A 7,162-nucleotide genomic window follows, 5' to 3' on the forward strand; every position below is an offset into this window, starting at 1 on the left:
CACACTAGCCTCCTCTCCTTCCTTGAACACATCAGGTCCCATCTTAAAGCCTTAGGGATGGCTCGTCTTTCTCCAGGTATCTGAGGGACTGTCACCCTCACCTTTCAAGTCTTTGCTCAAATATCTTCTCAGTGAGCTGACTGCCCTACTTCAAGTTGCCTGCTGACTCTGCACACCTCCCTCCCCTTGGCACACCTGATCCCCCTTCTTACCCTGCTCTATTTTTGCCTTTTATCCACCCCACTTATCTCCCTTGACTCTACCATATAATTCACACATTTATTGTGTTTATTGCTTATGTACCCCTACTAAACTGGAGATTTCACGAGGGCACGAATGTCTCAGTTTTGTTTACTGAAGAAGACAAAGTGCCACCAGTAGTCCTATTTCATTTAATATTTTTTGAATGAATAAATTTTAAAAGAGGCTAGACAGGATTCCACTTTTTCTCACAATTGTAAATATCATGAGATCAGTTTCCATGACTATTTTTTAAAATGTTTTAATTGAAGTATAATTAATTTACAGTGTTGTGTTAGTTTCTGATGTATAATCAAGTGGCTCAGTTTTATTTCCCACTATGTTTTATTATAGGATATTGAATATATTTCCATGTGGTGTACAGTATGGTTGTCTATTTTATATACAACCCGTTTTTACCTGCTAATCCCAAGCTCCTAATTTATCCTTCTCCCACTCCTTTTCCCTTTTGGTAACTATAAGTTTGTTTTCTATATCTATGAGCCTGTTTCTGTTTTGTAAATAAGTTCATTTGTATCATACTAGAGACTCCATATCTAAGTGATATCATGTGGTATTTGTCCTATTATTTCTGACTGACTTCATTTAATATGATAATCTCTAGGTCCATCCATGTTGTTTCAAATGGTATTATTTCATTCTTTTTAATGGATGAGTAATATTCCATTGAATATATATATACACCACATTTTCTTTATCGATTCATCTATCGATGGACATTTAGGTTGCTTCCATGTCTTGCCTACTCTAAATAACACTGCTCTGAACATTGGGGCGCATGTATTTTTTTAGTTTTTTAAAGAAACTCCATACTGTTTTTCATTAGTGGCTATGCCAATTTACATTCCCACAGAAGTGTAAGAGGGTTCCTTTTTGTTCACACCCTCTCCAGCATTTACTATCTGTTGATTTTTAAATGATGTCCATTCTGCTCAGTGTGCCTTCCCTCATGGCTCAGTGGTAAACAATCTGCCTGCCAAGGCAGGAACCACAAGAGACGCAGGTTCAATCCCTGCATTGGGAAGATCCCTTGGAGGAGAAAATGGCAACCCACTCCAGTATTCTTGCCTGGATAATCCCATGGACAGAGGAGCCTGGCAGGCTACAGTCCATGGGGTCACAGAGTCAGACACGACTGAGTAACCAAGCACACACGCACATTCTGCCTGGTTTGAGGTGATACCTCATTGCAGTTCAATTTCTATTTCTCTAGTAATTAGCAATGTTGAGCATCTTTTCATTTTCCTGTTGGCCATCTGTATGTCTTCTTTGTAGAAATATCTATTCAGTTCTTCTGCCCATTTTTTGATTAGTTAGTTTTTCTTGTTGTTATTCAGTTGTTCCAGCTGTTTGTATATTTTGGAAAATAAGCCCTGTAGGTTGCATCGTTCACAAATATTTTCTCCCAGTCCATAGGTTGCCATGATTCTTTGTTAATTGCTTTAGATCCAGTACCCAGAAAAGTGTCTGGCATCTAGTAGGCACTCAATAAATATTTGTGGAGTAAATAAGTGAACATATATTTTTATTCAGATATTTAGATCATATTTTTTGTATGCATGGTTTTTATAGAATTTTTTAAAAAGACAGTTTTTCCTGCAGAGGTATACGTTTTACAGTACTCCAGAAAGCTAAAGTCAGATATCATTCAAGACCCCTGAGAACTGACTTTGCATTCTCTCTGTACTGTGGAATGCTACTTCTCTGCATTTCTGTCTCCTGAGTTTCTGTATCCTTAGCTAACTAATCACAGAGTAGGGGTGTCAATGGTGTCTTCCAGGCAACCCATCTGGAACAGTGCCTCTCAGTTTCTTTGTTTTAAACTGACCTCAAGGAGATACCACTGTACATTAAAGAGCTATACGGGTAGAGGCAGCAATAAATTGATTCCTTTACTTCTTTTGACTACTTCATAGCATCATTTGGTCCAGGCATGGACTGAATGCTCACTTGGCTAGTGACAAATACATTGAACATCCCTTGCTGCTGCTGCTGCTGCTAAGTTGCTTCAGTCGTGTCCGACTCCGTGCGACCCCAAAGACAGCAGCCCACCAGGCTCCTCTGTCCCTGGGATTCTCCAGGCAAGAACACTGGAGTGGGTTGCCATTTCCTTCTCCAGTGCATGAAAGTGAAAAGTGAAAGTGAAGTCGCTCAGTCGTGTCCGACTCTTAGTGACCCCATGGACTGCAGCCCACCAGGCTCCTCCGTCCCTGGGATTTTCCAGGCAGGAGTACTGGAGTGGGGTGCCATTGCCTTCTAATAACACTAAAATGAAAGGATGACTACAGTAAATGTTCTCTGATGATAATCTAGGTGGTGGTGATATCATTCTTGTGGCTCTTGAGGTTCTTGATCTTGAAGGCCTTTCTGGACTGGGAGGTATGATTCTTGGTAAAGATTAAACTGTAGAAGTCCCTCAGTAGAATTTTAATGACTAAATCCCAATGGCAGAGTAATAGTATATGAGAGATGTGGCTATTCAGATCCACTGTTAAAGTGGTATCTCAGAACTCATTCTGATATGTTTCAATATTTCTGTGACTTGAAAATTGAAGTAAACTGAGAATTGAGTGTATCTTCTCTTTTAACTCCTTACCACTCCCACATACCCTGATAATTTTGGAATGATTCATGATTCTTCTAATCCTGTTTTTCACACAGTGTGAAAATCAAATTAAATTAAAAACACAAAAATGAGTTGCATAAAAGCATACTCAGGACTCAGCTTCTATTAGACCTCATGGAATTCTATAAAAATGTAAATCCTAACCTTAGGAAAATGAGGTATGTTTGTGTGCTAACAAGACTATTTTCCCTTAGCATAGAATTATCTTATTATAAGATAAGATTGACTGGAAAATCACATGGACAGAGGAGCCTGGCAGGCTGCAGTCCATAGGGTTGCACAGAGTTGGACATGACTGAGCAAATGAGCATGCACACAAGATTATCTTTAAAAAGTAACTTTTATACAAGTTTCCTTTCTCTCATGATAAACAGCTAGCTGAGTTTTTTCTTCCTCTTGAGCTTCAATCCTTGTATTTATCATTAAACTATTTAAGAGAAACAGTATTGTTCCTTGCTAACTTCATTCATGTCTAACAAAAATACATTCAAACTTACCTTTTGAGCCAGCAATCCCATTTCCACATGAAGTATGAAGAATTTACCTAAAGAATGCCTCTAGTAATATGAAAATACATATGTACCAAGTTATTCAATGCAGAATTATTTTTGTATGAAAAATGTTGGAAAAAACCTAAATGCCCATGTTTAGGCAACTGGTTGAATAAACTATGGTAATTCACAAAATTCACCTACTATGCAGGTACAAAAGGAATATGAACAATCTTTGTGAATTGATATGGAGTGATTTCCAGCATTTACTGGGTGAAAAAAAACAACATATCTATAGAAAATTAAGCACCTGAAAAGATGCTTAACATCATTCATCATTCAGATCAGATCAGATCAGATCAGTTGCTCAGTCATGTCCGACTCTTTGCGACCCCATGAATCGCAGCACGCCAGGCCTCCCTGTCCATCACCAACTCCCGGAGTTCACTGAGACTCATGTCCATCAAGTCAGTGATGCCATCCAGCCATTAGGAAAATGCAAATCAAAGCCACAGTGAGATACTACATTACACCCACTAGGGTGGGTGTAATTTAAAAACAAACACACACAATAACAAATGCTGGTGAGCATGTGGAGATCTTAGAACACTCATATGCTGCTGGGGAGAGGTAAAGTGATGCAGCTACTGTGGAAAATATTTTAGTATTTCCTCAAAAAGTTAAAAATACCATATGATCCAGAAATTCTACTCCTAGACCTATATTCTGACATATTAAATATATATTAAAATACTTGTACATAAATATTCATAGCACCACTATTCACAATAACCAAAAGATGATAACAGCCCAAATGTCCTCAACTGATGGACAGATAAAGAAAATGTGGTATGTCTAAACAATGGAATATTATTCAGCCATAAAAAGAGATGAAATACTGATATATGCTACAATGTGGACGGGCATCAGAATGTTATGCTGTGTGAAAGAAGCCAGATACCAAAGTTCACACATATTGTGATTCCATTTATAGTAAATATTCAGAATAGGTAAATCTATAGTGATGGAAAACAGATTAGTCATTGCAGGGGCTAGAGGGAGGGGAAAATGAGGAGTAACTTTTCAATGGTATGGGGATTCCTTTCAGGGTGGTGGAAATGTGGAATAAAAGAGAGATGGTGGTTTTATGACATGTGAATACACTAAACACCAGTGAATTTCACACTTTAAAATGATTTATTTCACCATTTCCTTCTCCAGAGGATCTTCCTGACTCAGAGATCAAACCCAGGTCTACCGCACTGTCGGCAGACACTTTACCGTCTGAGCCACCAGGGAAGCCCTTCATATTATGTGAATTATACCTGAATAACAACAACAAAAAAAGAGTTGCTATAGTGTGCCTCCTTTCATGGAAGACACAAGAAGAGGTAACAAAATATACATGTATTTGTTCATTTGTGCAAAAGAAACATAAGAAGAATTAAACCTAATGAGACTGTTTACTGAGGCATGAGGTAGGAGTGCAGTGGAAAGAGTGAGGAAGTGGGACTGGGATAGCAGGGGTGGGGGAGGGACATTTACCTGCTATTCTTTTTATGAATGGCTCTCACGCTTAGAACCAAAATACCCCCCAAAGAAATAATTAAAATCAACCAGAATGTGGGGGGGAGCCCAAATTAGAATACAAAGAGTAACAAATAGATGCAATTGTATTATGAACGAATATCATGACCATATGAAAGAAGTTGGGGAAAAATTAACTAAATTTGAAAAACAATATTTTGACCATATGATGTCAGATTAAAGACACAACTGTGCACAAATATTAGACTCTAATTAGTAAAAAATTTTCCCTCAGTGGTATGGGTCAGGGGGCTTCCCCGGAAGCCCAGATAGTAAAGAATCTGCCTGCAATGCAAGAGGCTCAGGTTCAATCTGTGGGTTGGGAATATCCCTGGAAGGAGGGCATGGCAACCCACTCCAGTATTCTTGTTGGGAGAATTCTATGGACAGAGGAGCCTGGCAGGCTGCAGTCCATGGGGTCACAAAGAGTCACACAGGACTGAACGACTAACACATACAATGGGTCAGGAATTATGAGACCATGTGTATACTAGGACCGGACAAATAATTAATGGGCTTCTTGCAGAAATGATTGATTCCAAGGAAAATATAAGTTGAGCCTGGAGCATCTTATGGTGTCCAAAGGCCAGGAAGTACTAAAAAATTATGAGGTATGTAAATATGATACAGGAAACAGTTTGAAGGAACTCCTGATAAGATTATGGCCTTCAGGGGCAGGATACGAACAGCCCATGGTATTCAAGCAGGAAATCCAGGTGAACAAATGGTCCATTCTTACTCCCTTTCTGCCTTCCAAGCTCATGCCAGGGCCTCCCATTGGCTGCACCCAACCCAGAAGCTAGAAGTCCAGGGAGCCCAGTGATGAGGTTTGAACATATCCAGCTCTGGGACCAAGAGAAAAGTGGAGAAGTTTGGAGAATGGGAGGAAAAAAGGAAAAGTATCTAACTCAAGATCAGCTAGTCTATCCCTTTCATTTTAGAGATAAGAAAAATAAGCCTCAATGAGGGAAAAGATTTATCCAAGGTCACAATAAAGGCAGTGTCATAGAGCCCAAATCCCTTTAGTCAGCATTCTGGAAGACCTAGGTTCTAGTTTTGACTTGGCCACTGCACTGAACTGCAGTTTCCATACCTATGAATACATGAGGTGGACTAAAGCAATGGCCTTCAAGCTGGGCTACACATACCCCTGAGCACACATGAGAGTTTCCAGGAGGTAAAGGGTCATGGATAGTTTTAAGTGAATCATTCTCCAGACTCAGTTTCCTGATGTATATTCTCTCCTAAAATTATCTGCTTCTCCTTTCATAACTTCTTACTTGACAGAAGAAAACTCTTCACACCCATCTCAAATATTACTATGGTGCATTACTCCAGAATGCGAAAATCTGGGGTCACCAAATGTAGGAAAGTTTTGAAAATACATAGCTTTTGAGGCAGATTCCTATGACAGCAAACCAGAGAGGTTCAATTAAGACACACTGAAGGGGCAGCCCTTACTTTTGGCAAATGTAAGCCCTTACTGCACATGGTCTTTCCAAGAAGGGTTTGAATCTCGTAAATGAATGTTTCACATTTGAAACATAAGGTTGAAAGTAGATCTTTGTCCACTAAAGAGGAAAGAAGATTCTAGTCTGACTCAGATGATGAGAAACTTGAGATCTTCCAGGAACTGGTCTTGCCACATACTGGACTGACTGGCTCAGCCACATGTAATAATAGCAATTGCATAAAAATATGCAATTACCTCTGCCTCTTGCACACGTCATCTTGCACACGTCTTATTCCTGTACGGAGCTCTTGTGTCTTACAGAAAAACCAGTTCACGGTGAGCTAGATGAAGATAGGATCTTCTAAGACCACGTCATTTCCTTTAAACCCTGCCTAAATTTGGACAGATTCCCTGGAGAAGGGCATGGCAATCCACTCCAGTAGTCTTGCTTGGAGAATCCCATGGACAGAGGCACCTGGTGGGTTACAGTCCATGGGGTCACATAGAGTTGGAGCACGAAAACGTAGAGCATGCAAACTTGGACATAGTAATTGCCACGCAGCGTCAACCTTACAATTTATCTTACTCTGCTGTCTACTTGGCACGGATCAGTGATCTTTTTGATGCCATCGTTAAGGTTAACAATTTCCGACTTTCTATTAGTTGCTTATTGTGATTCTGTCTCTCTTACATTTCTCCAAATAAACCCTCCAATTCCAGAAAACACTGCTATTGTTAAGTTGA

General features: G+C 39.6%; 1 long non-coding RNA gene across 1 annotated transcript in view; it reads left to right on the forward strand.

Annotated features, from left to right (window-relative positions):
* Positions 1 to 4,735, forward strand: part of LOC138987920 (uncharacterized) — a 34,030-nt gene extending 29,295 nt beyond the window's left edge. The window contains exon 3 of the long non-coding RNA XR_011464207.1: positions 4,600 to 4,735. This is a non-coding gene — a long non-coding RNA (uncharacterized lncRNA). The remainder of the gene's footprint in view (positions 1 to 4,599) is intronic.
* Positions 4,736 to 7,162: the final 2,427 nt, after the last annotated feature.

This window comes from Bos mutus, chromosome 5 (assembly GCF_027580195.1).
Source record: "Bos mutus isolate GX-2022 chromosome 5, NWIPB_WYAK_1.1, whole genome shotgun sequence".
In the NCBI taxonomy this organism is placed as follows: Eukaryota; Metazoa; Chordata; class Mammalia; order Artiodactyla; family Bovidae; genus Bos; species Bos mutus.